Genomic DNA, 21,370 nt, shown 5'->3' on the forward strand with positions numbered 1-21,370 from the left:
TTCTCTTCCCTCTATTTCTCTTTCTTTTATCTTCTTGTTGTCTTTACCTGCTTCCTTCCCTCTTTGTTGAGCTCCTGTAGGCTCTGGATGAACAGCGCAGGCCGTGGCAGATTATTCCTCGAAACCCCCCTCCTCCCCCTCTTTTCTTTTTTTTCTTTGTTTGTTTGTTTGTGCCAGGCTCCTTCTTCATATTTTTCATTTGGGTCATAATAGCGTTAGGATATCAGTGGTTTGGGCTGCTTGATATTGATTCGATTGCCTAGATGTTGTCCTTTTTAGCAACGTTTGTGAACAAACGACCTTATGTTACAGATGCTTAACTTGCAATTACAAATAGGTATTCAATAAGTCTTGTTTTACCAATATCATTTCACACTATCAGGCCAGTCTTACTTTTGCATTTGGGGAGCAAATATGTATTGATAATTCATGTTTCCGCTTTGTTTATGTACCGCTTTTACCTCCTTTGTTTTTACTGAAAAATCTCAATAATTTTCAGTAAAAGAAAGAAAAACCCAATTAGCGTATATTGATTGGTTTGCACAAAAGTAATGCCCCGTACACACGGTCGGATTTTCCGACGGAAAATGTGTGATAGGACCTTGTTGTCGGAAATTCCGACAGTGTGTAGGCTCCATCACACATTTTCCATCGGATTTTCCGACACACAAAGTTTGAGAGCAGGATATAAAATTTTCCGACAACAAAATCCGTTGTCGGAAATTCCGATCGTGTGTACACAAATCCGAAACACACAAAGTGCCACGCATGCTCAGAATAAATAAAGAGATGAAAGCTATTGGCCACTGCCCCGTTTATAGTCCCGACATACGTGTTTTACGTCACCGCGTTTAGAACGATCGGATTTTCCGACAACTTTGTGTGACCGTGTGTATGCAAGACAAGTTTGAGCCAACATCCGTCTGAAAAAATCCTAGGATTTTGTTGTTGGAATGTCCGAACAAAGTCCGACCGTGTGTACGGGGCATTATAGCGTCTACAAATGTATTACTAGTAATGGCGGCGATCAGTGACTTATAGCGAGACTGCAATATTGTGGCGGACATTCTGACACTAACAGATACTTTTTGGGAACCAGTGACATTAATACAATGATCAGTGCTAAAAAAATATGCATTGTCACTTTACTAATGACACTGGCTGGAAAGGGGTTAACATCAGGGGCGATCAAAGGGTTAACTGCCTAACCAGTGTTTATGTGAACTGCGTGAGGGACACAAACGTCATCCCCCCCCCCGTCAAAACAATGATCTGCTTTGTTTATATAGGCAGATCGCAGTTCTGTGTCTCTGCTTGATGATCAGAGGGTAGCGGAGGAGAACGAGTACCCGGCAACCACCGATTGGCTTCCGCTGTGTGTAATCACAGCGGACGCCCGGCGCTCCCTACCTGGAAGTGCTGAGTCATGTATATATACGTGATCCAGTGCACAGCTGCCGTCCTATAGCAGTAAAACTGCTATAGGGTGGACGGGAAGTGGTTAAAGTATCACTAAATCCACATCATAAAAAACTATTAATAAATGCTGTATTACATGCTGTTCATATTCAGTCACTATAAGATTTGTTTTTTGTATTCTGCAAAAAACCTGGTTGATCTTGCTGCTCTCTATCTCCACCTTCTGTTCATGTCACCCATGTTCCCAATTTAGCTAAGGATTTTGCAGCTGTGGTGGCAACTTTGCACATGCTCAGTTTTCAGTGAGTTTCTATGCTGAGCATTTTCTCCCTATCACATCTGAGCAGCCCATGTAACTATAGAGTCACACCTGTGGGTGTACTGTATACCCAGTGGTAAATGACAGCCCACTCCCTCCCTCCTCCTGAGTGCCCACTAACAGGCTTGAATTTCCTCTTATTCTAAAACACAGGCTGGAGAGGCGTGACACAGCCTGTGACTGGCAGAAATCCACCTACACCATGTTATTGGCAAAAAATAATAAAGATTTGATTTTAAATATATATTTGTATGACCATTTAAAACAGTTAATTGATTTTATTTATTTATTTTTACTCTGTATTTTTTTTTTTGGAACATGTAACCAGCAGTAGAGGACTAGAAGCTCCTCCTGCCTATGTTTCCCTGCAGACAGGCTTGGCAAGATTTGGGTTATGTGACTGCTTTGTATTGATTAGGAAAAAGGTACATGTTTTTTTTTTTTTATTTCAAATAATTACAGTGCCATCATCCACATACAGAAATAGAAGGGACAATGTAAATTAAACAGTGTGTGCTTAGTATTACTTTAATCTTCTGAGTTGTAGGTACTGAGGGCAGTGGAGTGATAGGTTCTGGCTGCCATAAGTTGCATTGCTGGGAGGAAAGGGAAGAAGGGAGTAGGGGGTGTGACATCCCGGGCATCTGTCGTCGCACATAGCGCTCACTGGATGTTCATACGCACAGGTGTATCCTTAGCAGCCAGATTATCTACTATGTTAGTTTAGGCCTCCTCTTCTGAAAATAAATAAAGGTTTAATATCAATGTAATGTTTCATTTTTTAGTTTTTAAATGTTTTTTTTATTTAAAAAGGGGAGTAGGTTGGCAGAATCCAACTGCAGCCTCACAACAGCTAAGGAGGAAATAATTTGCACCTGTACAAAGCTAAAAGGAATGTACACAAATGCTAGAAGTCTAGCTAATAAAAAGGAAGAACTGAATCTTCTGATACACAAGAGGGATTTCAACTTCGTGGGAATATCAAAAACCTGGTTTGACAGCTCACATGGCAGGATAGAGAAACTATACAGGAAGACCTCAATAAAATAAATGGGTGGGCAACTGCATGGCAAATGAGGTTTAATGTTCTACCAGTTTATAAGGCTCTGGTCCAAATGAATCTTAAGTATATAAGTCCTCAGGAATGATGTTCTGGAAATGGAGTCCAGAGAAGGGCAAAAAAGCAAATAAGGGACTGGAAGACCTCAGTTATGAGGGACTACACACATTAAACATATTCTCCCTGGAGAGGAGATATGATAGCGATATACAAATGCCTCAATGATGATTCTAGCATAGAGAACTATTCAGTCTCTGGGGGCTTAAGAAGACAAATGGCCACTCAATGAAATTGGAGGAGAAGCAGTTCAACCTTAAACTGCGTAGAGGGTTCTTTACTGTCAGAGCAGTAAGCATGCGGCTCTTCCTTTCACAATCAGTGCTGTCAGTGGAAAGTGTTGATAGTTTCAAAAAACTCTTAGATGGGCATCTTAGCAAACACATGATACAGGAATATGGGAAATGATAGCGACTTAAACACATACACAGGTTAAACTGGTGTTTTTATTCAGCCTTACCAACTATGTAATAGCATGTCCCTATGGTACTAGCTCATCCCACTATACATGCAGGCAAATATGTTCATGGCAGGGGAAAAAAGAGCATGTGGCTCCCTGCTATGCTTATACCAGCTAGCATGTTCTTCAACACTGGCAAGGGTCTTTTGACAGGCTTTCCCCCTCCAAAATGGTATCACTCCTGAAAAAACAGCCAGTGTGTGCGGCTAACAGGTATCAGGCTCTTGCCCACTCCAGGCCCCAGGAGAGGGTGCTAGCTTATGCAAGGGTTAAGTGCCCACACACCTTCAATCCAGAGCTGTCCACCACAGTACTACTTCGTACTACTACTACTTCGCCACTAGATGCTGCCAGTTTCCAAGGTGGAATGGTGCCTAGGGTATTTGGACTTCGGATAACAGAACACAGGCCTGGTAACTGACCACTGAGGCACCCAGTGCTACATTGTAGAAGAAAAAAAAAAAGAGTCTCATGCTCATTTATATCTGGATGTACTGGATATTTCATAGGGTTCCAGCAAACAGGGAGGCAGGTAAGGATAAGGAAGGAGAGCATCAGCAACAGATGGGGGCAGGCTGCCAAGAGAACCTGTTAGATTGTTTTGAATGTACAAGGCATAGGCCCACCTTAACAAAGTGTCATACACCAGCGGTCTCAGTTACAGGCCAGCTTGGCTGACATGGCAGGAAATGAGCAGTGTTGTAAACTATTTATTGCAAAATGGTAAATATAATATGTCAGAGAAACATTGCAGTTCATACCAGACAGTATTTGTAGTAAACTGTAAAGTCAGTTCAAAGGTTACATAGACCTTGAAATAATGACATGCAGTTAATGAGACAGAAAAACTGCAAAGCTTTGTAGTGCCATTCCAGTGAATGTCTGGACAAAAGAGAAAAAAAGATAATAGTAATGAGAAATTGAGAGAGCACAGTGGTCTCAGAAGGCTGGAACAAAGGAGGAAGCTACACAAATAGATCTGCTGGCTCTAGCAGACCAAGCCACAGGGAATTGGGATAAGGTCAGGCTAATGGGCTACAGAAACCTATGAAAAACATAGACGGTTTTGCAATTTAGACAATGGCCATTCTTTAGCTAGTAAGAATATAAATGATAACATAGAAATAAAATGCATGTAAATACACTTCAACGATGAAAAATCTTTTACATATGTACCCAGTTTTGGCATTATATTTGTAGCATGGAGAAGTTTGCTACCTACTACACAAAATATACTTTGGCTCACTCAATGCATGAACCTATGTAGGTTGTACTTCACTATCCACATCCTTCAAGCAGACCTCCACATTGTTACTTCTTTGGAGCTCTGGCATGCCACCCACCATCCCAATATCTAATAAGTGGCCAGCTTTTATAGGAAACCTGTACTATTTTTACAAGAATCTAAGAAAAAAGAGATGTTGTAGAGCAGACGTGTCCAAGAAGGGTCCACACAAAGTCAGTTTTGCTTTTATTCACAGGCCTTGTTTTAACAGGATATACATTTGGCACCACAATTGAATATTAGTCAGTGAATTGTGTTGGATACTAATGAACCAAAAAAATGCTGATGAAAATATTATTCTTTTTTGCTCCTTGATAACCTGAACCCCCCCCCCCCACCTAGGGGTTGTATAGACAAGTCCGTGAGGAGTGGATGGGAACCCAGTAGGCCCGATCAGTGGCTGGTCCACCCACTCACCAGAACAGTTTGATGGAACCCAATAGGCTCTGATCAGTGGATGGTCCACCTACTCAGCAAACCAGTTTGATGGACAGGCTCATCCCCTCCTTCTGCCAGGCTGGATCCCCATGCTGACGCTACGGGGTTTGGGGCCAATACAGGTGGGTTGCCTGTACCCTCCTATCAACAGCCCAGTGTGGGGATGTTTTACTGTGCATGTGGAAATCTTTTATCTGTATGCCCAGAAGTTTAAGCACCAGTATATGACATTCTATATGTTGGTACTTGAAATACAGATTCCAATGGTAAATACTTACATGTACACTGACTTTCTAATAGCATAGCATACTGCATATTTTCCATGCACTTTTAGGGTCTATGCACACTGGCTTAAAAAAAAAAAAAAATCGCTGCTTTCACAGGAGTTTTGTGTTTTGCCTGTAGAAGCAGCTTAACCATTTGCTTACTGGGCACTTAAACCCCCCTCCTGCCCAGACCAATTTTCAGCTTTCAGCACTGACGCACTTTGAATGACAATTGCGCGGTCATACAACACTGTACCCAAATGACATTTTTATCATTTTTTTTCCCACAAATAGAGCTTTCTTTTGGTGGTATTTAATCACAGCTGGGATTTTTTGCTAAACAAACAAAAAAAATTGAAAATTTTGAAAAAAAAAAAGATCATGTTTCATAGTTTGTTATAAAATTTTGCAAACAGGTAATTTTTCTCCTTCATTGATATGCGCTGATGAGGCGGCACTGGTGGGCACTGTTAAGGCAGCACTGATGGCCACTGATGGGCACTGGTAGGTGACACTGATGGGAACTGATAGATGGCACTGATGTGCAGCACTGTTGAGGCACTGATTGTGGGCACTGATGGCTGGCACTCATTGGCTGACAGCTGATCATGTGGTAAGGGGTCGGGATCGACCCCTTACTCCGATCTGTGATCAGGCGAGTCTCAGACTCGCTGATCACAGATTGCGCCGCACGTGCCCTGCAGGGGGCGCGCAGGCCGTTCATCCACGGGACGACGTCAATGGACGTAGTCCCAGCACAGCAGGTCCGCGCTGTAGCCATCATTCGGCTATAGCGTGGATCTCAAGTGGTTAATGTTATCCTATGTGTCTATGCACATTAGGACGTTAAGAGGCATATTTTAAGCTGCAAATAAAAAAACCTTTCTGGCAGAAAAAAACACGAAACACTTCTAAACGTGCCCAAACATGTGCACAAAGGTGCTCTATATTAGAGTTTTTTTCTTTCTTCCAAGGGAACTGGCATTTTTTTAAGCCCAGCGTGCATGGAGCCTTAAGCCTCGTACACACACGATCGAATTGTTGGCCAACAGTGTGTTAGACTTTTGTCAGAAGGGCGTGTGCCGGGAACTTACACTTGCATATAAACGGTACACAATTGGCCAACAGACACGAACGAAGTCACGTACTACATGGAATTTCATCTCTTGAGCGCCACCCTTTGGGCACCTTCTGCTAATGTCGTGTTTGGTGAGCATTGATTCCAAGCATGCGCGTTTGTACTTTGGACTTTTGTGTGATGGACTTGTGTACACACAATACGAAAATCTGATAACAGACCGTTGCCCACCGAAAATTTACAAGCCTGCCATCCAACATTTGTTGGCGGAAAGTTGGACAACAGATGTCTGAAGGAGCAAACTAATGGTCGGATTTTAGGCAAACAGTCTGTCATCACAATTCCCTGCCGAAAATCCAATCACGTGTATGAGGCTTTAGCCTGAATAATGTGCATTTTATTATATAGTTAGTCTGTAACAATTTTTTTTTTTTGCAGATCTTTTTTCAAACATTTTTTGCTGTGTGTATTCAGAGGTGCACCTTGGAGGAAATAGTGGGCATCAACAGAAACATTATTTGGATGTTGTATGCCAAACTAGGAACACACCATAAACTTTGAACGTCAGAGCATAATCAGTTAGTAAGTTCATAGATGGCTATCACGCCTGTGAGCGTGAACATTGGCACACATTCGCTCAGATGTGGAAACACGATCCATTCATATAATTTATCTCTGGTCTTCTTTATTTTTATGTAGTATATCAGCTTTGTTGAATCAAGCAGGAGTGTGGAGCAGATGCCTTTCTTGTTCTTTCTCCTTGTATGCAGTTTAATGTAGACAGACAAATTGAATATAAAAGGAGCAATGTTTACACTAGCCTGGGACTGTAATTGTAGCTTCCAAAGCACAGGGAAAGATTATATTGGCACAGTTGCTTGGTGTTTATATATATATATATATATATATATATATATTTATATTAAGGTGTTAGTAAACCTTTTTTTTATTTTTTTATTAAATTTAAAAAAATGCTATACTGTGCACAGAGGGGTAGCAAACTGACTGTAGAGGGGTCACTCATGCTGGTGTGCTCCAGAGCCGGGCTGCGTGTGTCCATAGACCTGCTCTTCTCCTCACAGGATTTGACTGACAACAGCAGGAACCTATGCTCCCAGTGTGTCCTGTGAAAACTGGAAGAAGGAGCAGTAGTGATGCAGCCGGGACAGCACTAGATTGTGAGAGAAGTCAGGTAGGTTTTTAGGGTAGAAGCAGGGTAAGGAACAGTTAGTGGGCATTTTTTTCACCTTAATGCATAGTGGTAAAAAAACATTTGAGCTTTACAACCACTTTAAAGGATATGTAAACCCAACACCTTCATATTCCTGATACGTTCCTGCTGTATCATGTACTTTTAGGAAAAAGCATCCTGTTCTCTTTGTATTGCTTCATTTGTGTGAAATCCCTGGTGTTCTTTCCATTCCCTCTGCTTTCCTATCAAAAACTGACTACACTAAGCAGCAGAACACACTGTGGTCAGTTGGTGCTGAAAACTCAGCCTGCTCTCCTCCAATGATCAGACCCCCCCCTCCTCCTCCCCTGCACAGCCAGTCACTGGGAAGATCAGTGTGCTGATGCTTCTCTTGCTCTAGCTCTTATGCAGCTGAGAACACATGGGAAAAAAAGGTATTTAATATGATTTTTTATATCTACATCCAAATGTTTTGCCGTTCATTTCTATTTTAAACTGAATGGGTTGCTTAACAAATTGATCGTTTACAATTACTTTAGGCTGTGTGGTTTAAAACTGCAAACTCCTCTGAGTGAAACATGTAGAGTAAGAAGTGGTTGCATATGTCCAAAGAAATAATACTTGATTCTTGTAAATGTTTATTGCGATTTTAAAGAATTGTTTAAATAAAATTTCTATTTTTTCAAATTGATTGTTTATTCTACACGTTGGTACCTTAAAAGTCCCGCCTGCCCTTTCTCTCTTTTTTCTTGTACAAATGGGATGTGGTACCGAATTTTGTTCTCTTGTCGCCCAGTCCCTAAATACATTTAAAATTGCACTCATTCTTTAATACTTTGGGGTTGATTTACTAAAACTGGAGAGTGTATAATCTGGTGCAGCTGTGCATGGTAGCCAATCAGCTTCTAACTTCAGCTTTTTCAGTTGCGCTTTGACAGAAAAAAAACCTGGAAGTCTATTGATTTCTATGCAGAGCTTCACTAGATTTTGTACTCTCCAGTTTTACTAAATCAACCATATTTTGTGCATATTCTTCTACACCTTGATTAGCATTTTACTACTTTAACCACTTGCCGACTGCCTCACGCACATTTACGTCGGCAGAATGGCATGGGCAGGAAAAGGCAACGTGTATATATATACGTTGCTTTGAACCTGCCCCCTAGTGGGCGCGTGCACACACGCTGCGGTCTCCGTGACCCTGCCCGCGGAACCCGCGGACTCGATGTCCGCCGGTGTCCCGCGATCGGGTCTCAGAACGGCAGAACGTGGGGATGCCTTTGTAAACAAGGCATCTCCCTGTTCTGCCTAGTGACACAAACAATGATCGTCTGCTCCTTCTCATCGGGAGCAGCGATCAGTGACGTGTCACAATAAGCCACGCCCCCTAACAGTTAGAATCACTCCCTAGGACACACTTAACCCCTTCCCCGCCCCCTACTGGTCAACCCCTTCACTGCCAGTGTCATTTACACAATAATCAATGCATTTTTATAGCATTGATCGCTGTATAAATGACAATAGTCCCAAAATAGTGTCAAAAATGTCCAATATGTCCGCCATAATTTTGTAGTCACGATAAAAGTCGCAGATTGCTGTCATTATTGGTAAAAAAAAAAAAAATAATAATACACATGCCATAAAACTATCTCCTATTTTGTAGACGCTATAACTTTTGCGCAAACCAAATAAACGCTTATTGCGATTTTTTTTTACAAAAAATATGTAGAAGAATACGTATTGGCCTAAACTGAGGAAAAAAAACATTTTTTATATGATTTTTTGGGGATATTTATTATAGCAAAAAGTAAAAAATAATGCATTTTTTTTCAAAATTGTCACCATTTTTTTGTTTATAGCGCAAAAAATAAAAACCGCAGAGATGATCAAATACCACCAAAAGCTCTATTTGTGGGGAAAAAAGCACGTCAATGTTGTTTGGGAGCCATGTCGCACGACCGCGTAATTGTTAGTTAAAGCGACGCAGTGCCGAATCACAAAAAGTGCTCTGGTCTTTTGCCAGCCAAATGGTCCGGGGCTGAAGTGGTTAAGAAAATATTTATTTTGACATTTAACCAAGTGACCAGGAATTACTTTGCTATCACCTTGTAGAAGTATTTTATGTATTTGTAGAGTTACTGGTTTCAGTGCTTTAACGTCTGAGTGTCATTTATCTATCTGTCACATCAGCGACCCATACAGACCTCCAGTAATATCTTGAGCTGTCTTGGGATGAGGATACTGAGAAGCAATCTGGACAACTACAGAAAGGAAACTTGAAGATTAACCATCCTTTTTCACTAGCTAGTACTAACAAATTAAATGATCTGCCTTTCCATTGTTGGACAATTTCTAATTGTTGACCAAGTTGACAAAGTTTTTTTGTGTCTCAGAAAGACGGGTTTTATGCAGGTGTGCCATCCTACGCATGCAGATTAAGGCGTTTTTTACATTACGATCTTGTAAGTGTAATCATCATCATTCAAATATATTAAAGCTTTGGGAATTTTACACCATGTGAAGTCTTTTCTATTTTGGTGCATTCCAATGATTATTGTATGGGAGGATTGATGTCCCTACTTCTATCCTGAAATAAAGGCCCTGGCTGGGTATGGAGCCACAGGCGTTATATGACCTTTTGTAATGAGAGGTCCACATAATCTGGTAAGCAAGTCCTTCAGCCTTAGGTGGCGGTGCCTATTCAGAGGACCACTTTTCAAGGTGGTGGATGGTGGTGAAAAACTCACTTGGACTACTGGATAAATTCACTTGTGAACTTTTTTTATATTTTTTCATATTTTTTTACAAATGTTATATCTCTAGGATTTTCACATTTGTATGTTATACCTTTTAAGCGCAACTATATTGAACGATAAAATTTTATGCCTAGTGCACACGGGCCGAATGTCAGAGACATCAGCTGGTTCAATAAAAACCTGATGACATTCGGCCTGTATGTATGTCAGCCAGTCCAACAGAAGTCGGCTAGTTGTCAGCCGGTCCGACAGAAGCCGCCCAGCAGCTGATCGGTCCCGGATCAGGGCTCTCAGCCAATAGCTGAGGGCGTTGACTGGAGTGTTCTGGCAGGGGCATCCCCCTGTCAGAGCACAACAGCTCAGTGGGGGAGATCTCTGTACTAACGTCGGACTGTTAGTACAGCGGCTCCAATTGGAGCTGTCTGTTTTTTTTCCATTCAACTTGCTGAAGCCTGGAAAGCATCTTGTACAGCCAGGCAGTTTCACACTGACAGGAAGAATCAATTAACTACCACAGCACTCAACAGCACCATGGTAGTTCATTGAGAACTACAAGGTGCCAGTCCTAGGTGTCAATTCTTATAATTCATTAATTCACAGAACCCTGTGAATGAATGACGTGGCCGTGTGGGCAGAACCCCACGCAGCTGCGCTCTTTTCAAAAAGTGACAGTTGGTATGGGGAACTTCTCCTTGTACTGCTGTCACACACAGGGCTCGAATCGCCGAGCAGCTGCAGGAGTGGGAAAAAACATGTGGAACATGTAGCATGTTCCTGAAGCTTAACTTATCCTTTAAAAGAGAAGTATAGCCAAAGCTTTTTTTGGCCACACTTCTCTTGTGGGTCACAGAAGTGCACTTACTTTTGCTCTCCTGTGACCCAGAGTCAACTGACATTGGGCTTTAACACGCTCCAGGCTCTGGAAAGATGCTGACAATTTTGTCAGGATCCACTCAACTGTCTAATTAACAGCTAGCTCCACCTCTCAATGCAAGGCTGAGGGCTGGAGCCAGCTGTAACCACTCCCTCCCCGAAACTCCAGTGAGTGCTGGAGGGGCAGAGACGAGAACGGTGACTGACAGTCAGTGCTCTCCAATCTGGACAAACTGAAGGATCAGTAGTCATGTGATCTCTCAGTTCTCGGTGTTAGAGCCAACGTGGGACAGCTGCATAGAGGTGAATATATATGCTTAATTTTTTGCAACCCAAAGTCCTCCTTTAAGCACTAGGGGCAGATGCCAAGGTGTAAAGTATTATGGAAAAGGGAACAGTAAGAACACCCTAAACTAAATGGCTGGTGGGAACAGAGTCAGGATAAGGGGTAGTGAGAGCTATTGCTAACTGATTTCCCAAGAAATATGAGTAGCAAGGGTATCTCAACCCATTCATACTCTCCCTATAAGTAAAATACTTTATCACTTTTGGGTAGACTGATCTTTAAATGAGAAAAAAAGAATCCCTAGGGTGTGTTTTATATACAATACAAATAGCATTTTTATCCTGACAACATTCATTTAACTATTATTCACCCAATCACCTCTTCCTTCAACACACATCTCTAAGATTAACTTCCAATAGAGAGCGCAGACCTTTATTAATGTTCATGTCCATTTAAATAAAGACAAGAAGGATTTTTTTTTCAAAATATAACACTTTTTATTACACAGAAGGCTGAATACAAGCTATGATCTTCATACAAGTACACACACAGTGTTAGAGAAACAGGACTTCATTATGAAATTAATTACAGAGCAATATCCCTTGTCCTCCATGGTCTTTTGTTCCCTGAAACAATAACATTAAATGGATATTAGGAAGGTAATCTGTGTGTTATAAAATAAAATTTGTTGCATGTGTCCCTTTTTGACTTGTATGTTATCAGTCCACCATACAATACCAGAGGACAATAATAGTTGTTCGTAGTCAATCAGGTTGTAATCTGTTGTCCAATCACATAGTTCTGTGAGACTATAATACGACAAGAACCACCTCCACCCCATGCATGTGTGTGATGTCTGCATTTCCTACATTTTAGCAACGCTTATACCACTCATAATCATCAAGATTATTTGCTTTGTATTTCTTGGTTCTATTCTGTATAAATAGCTTCATTATTTTGTTAAGTGTAACTATAAAACCTGTGTTTGGAAAGCCTGCATTTCCTGTTAATCGAAATAGTTAGAATATAAACTTTAAATATTTTGCTATTATTGAAAGCTTATGTGATATGATACAATACTCAGGGGGTACAACAGTGAGGAAACACAACATTATTTTCATGCCCAGCTACTGCAATATTTTAAATTACTTTTGGACACATTAAGGAAATTCTAAAATTCCTGTTGGTAGAATTTTACGATATTTAAAAAAAATTCAACTGGATTTGAGCTTTAAGGCCTCATGCACACAGGCATTAAAACAACACTTTTACAGGTGTACAGCATATTTTTTTAGGTCTTAAAAACACAGTTCTATGATAGCTTATGTGGCCATGCATATCAGACATTTAGATCAGTATTTTAGGAACAGTGTTTAGAAGCATTAAAAAAAAAAATGCTGCAAAGCTCCATTCAGACGGGAGCTTATGAGCATTATTTACCTGCGTATGCGTGTAAACGTACATAAACAGGACTAAACACACATATGTGTGTAAATTTATTACGATGGCCAGAATAAATTTGTATTCTGGGCAGTAGAATGAATTTACACTCAACGTCATACCCATGTAAATGGTCATAAGTATGCGCAAGTACGCTTCAAAATGAGCTAGGAGTATTTTCATAAGACCCATGTGCATGAGGCCTATAGGGTTACTGCTCTTGAATATGTAAATCACTCTGATTGACCTTTCCTTTTGAAAAAGCTAGTTGGCTGGCTGTCAGGCTGGTGCAATGGCTTTAGTACTTTTTGAGATACTATAAAACAAGTATGCAGATTGGGAGTTTTGACTTCACCTTTACCCACCTAATGGAGACTTGTTCTGGGCAAGTGACTGAAAGTATTAAAGTAAGAGACTACCACTTTCAAAAGGTGGTCAGCAATAGTTGCTTATATGTTTTCCTCATTATGAGTTTCTTTTCATTGTGAACCACAGTCTGGTACTTGCCAAAGGACAATTTATATTAAAGGACAAATTCTTTCCTTACTGCAACAGTTGGTATTTTAGAAAAAATTCTAAACAAAGCGTTTCCCCAAAGATTTTCTAAACTAAAGAGAACTTTGTTTAAAGACAGTAAACTAAATGAAATGTAGGGCTGTACTCTATTACCAAATGATTAAATAATTAGAAGCGCTAATTACTATATTCACTGTACCCCACAGTGGCAGAAGTTACACTAAAGGCTCTTTCACATGGGGCGGATCAGTGATGATCCGCCCCGTGAACATCCGATTGCTCAGCGGGGAAAATGACAGGTCCGTCGCTGCACACTGTGCAACGACGGACCTGTCAGAGCGCCGCTCTCCCCTATGGGGATCGGGTGATGACGGACCGTAGAGTCCGTCGTCACCCGATCCGAAAACGGATGGAAAAGTAGGTTTTTCCTCCGTTACACTTTTTCGGATCTGAGCGGGTCGGATGTCAGCGGACATGTCACCGCTGACATCCGACGCTCCATAGAGGTCTATGGAGGGTCCGTTCAGATTCGCCTAAAAAACTGACAGGCGGACCTGAACGGACAGTCCGTGTGAAAGAGGCCTTAGGCAAAGCACTGACACTGGGTAACATGGAGAGTTTTTTTTTATATCTGCCTGGAGTTTAGCATTATGAATTTGGGTGTGTCCTGTTATTTGTGAATGGACAGATTTCTGGGCCTGTGGTCAGCTTAAAGAGGACCAATTGACAATTAAGTTCTAAGTACAACATACCATAAATAATCAAATATAAATCACACAAAAGAATGACTGCTGTGGACACTGTGCAGTCTGAACAGGCAACAAGCACAAACAGATATTGCATATTCTGTGCTTTATTCCATAAGAACACCAATATTTTGGTCCCTAAGGAAATTTTTTCCAGTTGGTGGTCTCCTGGAAGAGAAATACAAATATAAGAATACACAATTACTAACCCCTCTTAGTAAAAATTATAACATTTTTAACTGTACTTCTATTAGGGCACATGCCCAAAACAAAGTTTCCTGTTAGCATTACAAATATAACATTTCACTGATATGGCTGCCATCCTTTGCTATGGCCAAAACTAGACACCTCTAGAACATACAAAGAAAATGGAACATAAATACAGTACAGTGTGCTTGCTGTGGCAAAACAAGGATGTGGCCTATTTGATAGGGTTATCAATTTCAGAATAAGAACATTCTGCAAGATCCTGAACAAATGTCTTGATACAAAAGCCTAAGGAACATTATGTCAAAGAACTAAACCAGAGCATGCCTCCATACCCGTTTTTTTTTCTCCAGAATGTGTTAGCTAGGTAGAGTATGCACATTCGAACGCCAGTTTGAGGCCATCATCACAGAATGCACACTTCTTCCTCTGAGGGGTGTACTTGATATTGTACTATATGTTTGTCCATAAACACATATTAAGTGATATTTTATGTTAAAGACTTGAGGATTGTCCTCCAACAAAGTTTCTAGGACATACCTCTTACGTTCAGCTCTTCCTCTGCTGCCGCTACCCCCACCACGCTATCAACATGCCAGTAAAAATGCAGCCAATCCTTTGTACAATGATCTCTTCAAGCAATCTACAAGTATCAATGAGTATTACAGTGTGGCACTGTATTATTATATTTTACCGTATTTATTTAACCGTTTGCCGCCCGCCGGCTGTCATATGACGGCCAGGTGGCGCGGCTCTCGTTCTGACGCCCTCGCCTTCCCGGGCCAACAGGGGGCACACGCGTGCCACCGGCGCCAATCGCGCACGCCCGCTGTGTCACTGGGCACCCAATGCGCATGCCCGGGGGCCGCGATGTCAGCCGGGCACCCGCGATTGCCTGGTAACACGGCAGGACCGTATATCTGTTTTTATAGCACGGATCGCTGTATAAACGTGAATGGTCCCAAAACTGTGTCAAAAGCGTCCGATATGTCCGCCACAATAAAAATAGCAGATCGCTGCCATTACTAGTAAAAAAAAAAATAAAATAAATAAAAATGCTATAAATCTATCGCCTATTTTGTAGACGCTATAACTTTTGCGCAAACCAATCAATATACGCTTATTGCAATTTTTTTTTTACCAAAAATATGTAGAAGAATACATATCGGCCTAAACTGAGGAAAAAAATTGTTTAAAAAAAAAAAAAAAAAAATTGGATAGTTATTATATAACTATATATTATAGTTATAGCAAAAAGTAAAAAATATTGCGTTTTTTTCAAACTTGTCACTCTTCTTTTGTTTATAGCGCAAAAAATAGAAACCGCAGAGGTGATCAAATACCACCAAAAGAAAGCTCTATTTGTGGGGAAAAAAATAATAAAAATTTCATTTGGGTATAGTGCTGCATGACCGCGCAATTGTCATTCAAAATGTGACAGCGCTGAAAGCTGAAAAATGGCTTGGACAGGAAGGGGGTGAAAGTGCACTGTATTGAGATGGTTAATTTACATGTAAATCAAAAAAATAAAATCTATTCCTATTTAACATGCCTGATGAAGGAGCACGCATGCTCCGAACGCGTGCACGCCCCCAGCGTCTCTGTAACCCGGGAAATACAGCAACGAACAAGACGATCCACACTGTGCCTGTCTCAACCCAGCCTGTGACACTGGTTACCACTGGCGCCGCAAGACGGGAGAAGAGACAATTGTGATAAACTCCAGCACATAGGATCGCCCCCTGTGGAGCCCTGCTGCCCACCACACAGCCTAACCGGACGGATTTTTTACCTGATGTTCCTGTATCTACCTTACTCTGAGTGAGTGCATTTCAACTTGTAACAAAATGTTTATGCTTCAATACTGCACTTAGGTTGGCGCTGCTTTTCTCCTTTTTTATTCCTATTTAACCCCTTTTTAATCCTAATTAGCCCTATTTAACTCCTTCCTCTCCTTAGCTTTTTTTTCTGCTGGTTTTTTATCATGAACCTTTTTAAAGCGGTTGTATACCTGTATACCCTGCTTTCACATTTTTACCTACAGATAAGCCTATAATAAGGCTTACCTGTAGGTAAAATGAATATCTCCTAAACCTGTACGGTTTAGATATTCATCTTGCATGCAGCCGCTGAAGTCACCGGGAGGTGACCGGGAGGTGATGCCGGCGCTTCGTTCTAAGGTTATAAATATTTCATAATGAGCTAATATTCAGTGCATACTTCTAGCTCATTATGCCTTTGCCTTACAGTTTTTTTTTTTGTTTTTTTTTTGCGGGGATACAACCGCTTTAAATCTGTTTTCTTTTGTTTGTTACTCTTTTCATAAAAATTATAGAACTGAACCTTTTTTTTTAAATTTGCAAATAACCATACTTTGTACCAGAAATATAATTTTAGTGTAATTTTATACTGGTCAAAATACAGAATAAAAATTATACTGTCATTTACACTAAAAATACTTTTTTTTTTTAAACTAACATTGGTCAAAACAAAAATAGAATTATTGGCTCACCAGTAAAATCGCCAAAAATATGTAAAAAAAAAAAAAAGTTTTTCAAATGCTAATTTCATCTGGTTTCTGCCCATACCAGCAGACATCCTTTAATTGAAAAATGAAATAAACTAGGCGGTAAATGGTCAACCAAATAGCAGCTGAATCTAATGAGATGCAGATGCTGTATTCTGACAGCCAGTAGCTCATGAAGGGCTAACAGATTCTGCAGAGTGCGTCTTAGCAAGGAAGGAAGGAACTCTATACTTTAAACTATAGGTTTGAAAAATGACTAATCTTATCTACCTAGCAATGATGAAGCAAGATGCAGGGAGCGCTCTGCAAAAGCCCTCTGGAGGAACAAAGAGGGAATCCAGTTGACAAAAAAAAGAGAGTGGCTGAGAGATATAACAGCCATGACAGTGGAGAGAAATTACTACTGGATGTTTTGGAGGAGGACTAAGAGAAGGGAAGCTTTAGGTCAAACATGTCCTTGTGTTACACTAGAAAATGCTTTTTTTACAGGTTAGGGCCACCAACTCATAGACCCTCCATGTAAAGACGATATAACCGAGAAAGGCCAAGTTGTAAGGTCAGATGAGGTAATATCCCCAATACATTCAAATGATGGCTTCTAAAGAGTTGAAAGAACCAGTGCAAGGTCCCACAAAAACACAGAAGAGTGTACAGGAAAGACTATAGAAATGAGAAAGGCCATGTTGCGAGTAAAGGTCAGGTAAGGGAATATCCCCAATAGGTTCAAAGAATGGCTTCTAAAGAGCTGAAAAAAACAGTGCAAGGTTCCACAAACACAGAAGAGTGTACAGGAGAAGAAAATTGTGTGATACCCAGCAAGGCCTTAAAGTGGTGTTTCAGCCGAAATTATACTTTTTAAATAAAAATACCCCTATAATACACAAGCTTAATGTATTCTAGTAAAGTTAGTCTATAGTTTATAGCAGTAGTTTGTTATTTTATAAACTTACAGCAAGCCGTGGCCATCTTAAGTGTGGGCATCTGAAGCCAGACTGTATTTCTTCCTGGATCTCAGCCTTGCAGATCTCGCACACGCTCAGTGCAGCACAAGCAGTGTAATAGGTTTCAGGTCAGGTTTCCATAGCAATGGCGGTGTCAGAGGAAGTTGCCGCCCCTTCCCAGAAGGCATTGCAAACAGGAAATGATGCGATGGGCCACGGCCAGGGAGGAGGAAGTGAAAAATGAATACAGCAGATATACAGTAGGTGCTGAGAAAAAAAATATGCAATTTGTTTACAGTGCACAGTTTAGTGAGGGATGCTGAAGAGTTGTAAAAGTGGGTGGAACTCCACTTTAACTAGAGATTGAGAGACCAATACAGTCTCTTAAATAGAATGGCCAAGGCTGAACTTTGCCCTTTGAAAGTACTGAAAGCCAGATACTGATCCAGACCAGAGAGGAGGAAGGACAGAATGCAACCCACTGAGCTCTTCCTAGGATGAAATGTCCTTGTACCCAGCAAAATATGCCTTTTAGGTGCAATGGTAGACTTTTTGGGAAGGTAATTTCCTAGCCTTCAAGAGGATATAGATAACCAATCCCAAAGGCCCCTGGGCTTTAACAAACATACCATCAAAACCAGTGACTGGAAAGCAGGAGGGTATATTGGCCTTTGGCCTTTACTCCTTGCTTTGGCCCACTTAGAGTCTATCAGGAATTTGTGTATGTTTAAGTACCACATTCTCCTGGGCAAAAAGGTGAGATGAAATTCACCGGAATGCCCGCCACCTTGATCCTGTGCAGCAGATGAGGGGGGATCTGGGTGGGAGGGGGGTGGAAAATTTAGAACATGAACTGATCTCACAGGGTACCACAGCATCTACTGCAAATGCCTGAGGGTCCCTGGACCTGGTGATAAACCTGTCCAGTTTGTTGTTGAATATGGATGCCAGAGAATATCCATGTTTGCAAAGGCCAAGGTCTAGGAATATCTTCATATGGAGAACCCTTTTGCTGGATCCAGATGCTGAAGACTAAGAAAATCCACCTGCCAGTTTTCCATGCCTGGGATGTGGAAGGTGGACAGGTTTGAAATGTGCAGTTCTGCCTAAGACAAGATCAAGTCTAGAATGAAACTGGGTGTATGGTACAGCCTCAAAGGAGGCAACCATAAGACAAAAAGAAACATATGCAGGCATGAAGTGTGGGTCACCTTTGAACCCCCGAAGGCCTGGACCTGAAAGCATAAGGACAGTTTGTACTCTAACCTGTTAGATGGTTCCAGCAATGACTTTGGGAGATTGGAAACTGAACTCTGCACAGTCTAGTGTTCGCTAGGCTTTGGCTAACAGGGATAGGGGGGACTGACCTTTCAGCAGAAGATCATCTATGTACCCCACAACAATCCCTTGAACACGAGCAGAGCGAAGATCGAGACAAGCACCTCTTTGAAAACCCCGGGGTCAGGTACAGGCCAAGGGGAAGGAGAGACAATTTAGTAATGCTGATTGCCCACCGCAAACTGCATATAGTGTTGATGATTAGGAAAGATGGGAATGTGCAAGTAGGCATCTGAATGCCTGCAGGAGCCAAAAAGTCTCATAGAAGGAGGAAGGAAATAACCAATTTGGCAGTTTCCATGCAAAACTTCTGAAACTGTAAGAGCAAGTTGAGAGTCTTTAGACCCAGGCTGGTCTTATATATTTGATTTGGGAACTGTAAAAAAGTGAGTGGAAGCCTTAAAAGTGTTTCTCTTTTGGTACAGGATTAATGACCCTCTGAGACAGAAGCTGCAGAATGGCAGTTAGAAGAGCTATCCATCCTTGCATGCAGAAAGGCAAGTTGGAAAGCATGACGCAGGGAGGAAGGAGAGTTCGAAACTTCTGTCTGTAGCTTCTGGAAATGACACTCTGGACTTACATGTCTGAAATTTCCTGGGACCAGAAGGGCATCAGATGTCAGACTTGGCTTGGTCTGGAGGGCTATGTCTTTCTACAAAAGAAGGTTACTGGCTTAGATTTGAGGCTGGAGGTCTGGGAGGGATGAAAGGAACATTTCCTAACTCAGGTGTAAAAGGCCTACTTGTAGAAGCACAAGTCTTCTTTTTCTGCTTGCCCCCTGTGATCTCCTTCATATATTTATACAAGGCGGGGGCAAACAGGTGTTCATCTTCAAAGGGCAGCCGTTCAAGGCATTTTTTACAAGGGAGTTCCGCTCACCAGTTTTGTGCCAAATGATCCTGTGCATGTGGATGGAGAGACTCATCATAGAGATCTGGCAAAGTGTATCTGGCAAGCTGTTCATGCTGGAGCATAAGGGCACTAGTAAAAGATCTAAATGACTGTGGACTGAAGCATTCATCCAGACAGCAATGGTCTGAAACACTGCCATAGAAGTAACTGCAATTGGAATGGCAGAGCCTGCTAAGGAGAAGAGGGGCTTAAAGAAGGCATATAACCTCTTGTTTGCTGAGTCCTTGAACATGGGATTATCCTCTACAGGGGCTTTGAGGATCTTGTTGACACAGAAGATGCAGAGTCAACTAATGAAACTGTCCACTTTCACAAGAATCTTTCATCAAGTTAGGCTATTGCTGTGGAAAGCCTTCTGGAGGAGTGAACATTTTTTTCCAGGTGAAGTCAGTTTAGGACATTTAGGACAGGTTCCACAATTGATTGGACTGGGAAAATCTTAGCAGGTTTAGCAAGTTAAGGCCAGCTTGACTGGAGACCTTGGGGTAAGCAGTTTCAGGCTGCTATGATGCTAAGCAGGAGCATACAACATTAGTACAGGTAGCTATGGTATACGTTGAATGAAGTTTGGATGAAATTTCAGCTGAAGGCATCTCACCCTGATTCAATTTCTCCAAAGAAGAGGGAGGATTTTACTCGTCCATCAACTCCTCTGGTTGTATGTCTTCCTTAAGGGCAAAGACTGACCGGGGGGGGGGGAGAGAATAGCCTCTATACAGCCCAAAATTCTGACCACAAAATTGGACATTGCGGCTTAAAATTCCTCTCTTGATAAAAAGGAGGAAGTGTGCCTATGTGAAGACAAGAAATCAGAGTGGGGCAACTGTCCAAACGGGGGGTACTAGCGCACTGTGGAAATGAACTACGACACCCCTCAGCCATGGGCTAAGCTAGAGCTAGTGAGGTCATCTGGCCATTTCTTTCTTTTGCACTTTGGATCTTCTATGTGTATGTGCATTGCAAGGTGTCCCTAGAGAGGTACTTACAACCTCTGCTGCTGCTGTGGAGGCTGAAACAGGCCTCATGGAAGTAGTTATCATCCGCCCCTAAGGCCATGGCTTCAGAGACCCCATGTCAGCACAGTACCACCCGCAGACCTGCACCTGAAAGAGAAAATAGGAATCTTGATAGGAGAATCATTTTGATAGAAGGATTGTCAGAAAGAGCAAGAAAATCCTCCAAATAAGGAAGGTAAGCATTTCTCAATAGAGAGAAGAGGTCCTAATACTAGAAAAAAAAACTGATGCTAGCAAT

General features: G+C 41.5%; 1 protein-coding gene across 3 annotated transcripts in view; it reads right to left on the reverse strand.

Annotated features, from left to right (window-relative positions):
• The window catches only part of DTD1 (D-aminoacyl-tRNA deacylase 1), an 857,518-nt gene that overhangs the window by 575,563 nt on the left and 260,585 nt on the right, over window positions 1-21,370 (reverse strand). Inside the window, exon 6 of one of the 3 annotated variants that reach the window (XM_073627972.1) lies at window positions 11,968-12,115. The exons of 1 other annotated variant lie outside the window; for it this stretch is intronic. The gene's annotated coding sequence lies outside the window, so the exon portion shown is untranslated. Of the gene's footprint in view, window positions 1-11,967; window positions 14,360-21,370 lie in introns of those variants that run through there. One more of the 3 variants, XM_073627971.1, reaches the window with a different exon arrangement.

The sequence above is a fragment of the Aquarana catesbeiana genome, linkage group LG04, assembly GCF_042186555.1.
Source record: "Aquarana catesbeiana isolate 2022-GZ linkage group LG04, ASM4218655v1, whole genome shotgun sequence".
In the NCBI taxonomy this organism is placed as follows: domain Eukaryota; kingdom Metazoa; phylum Chordata; class Amphibia; order Anura; family Ranidae; genus Aquarana; species Aquarana catesbeiana.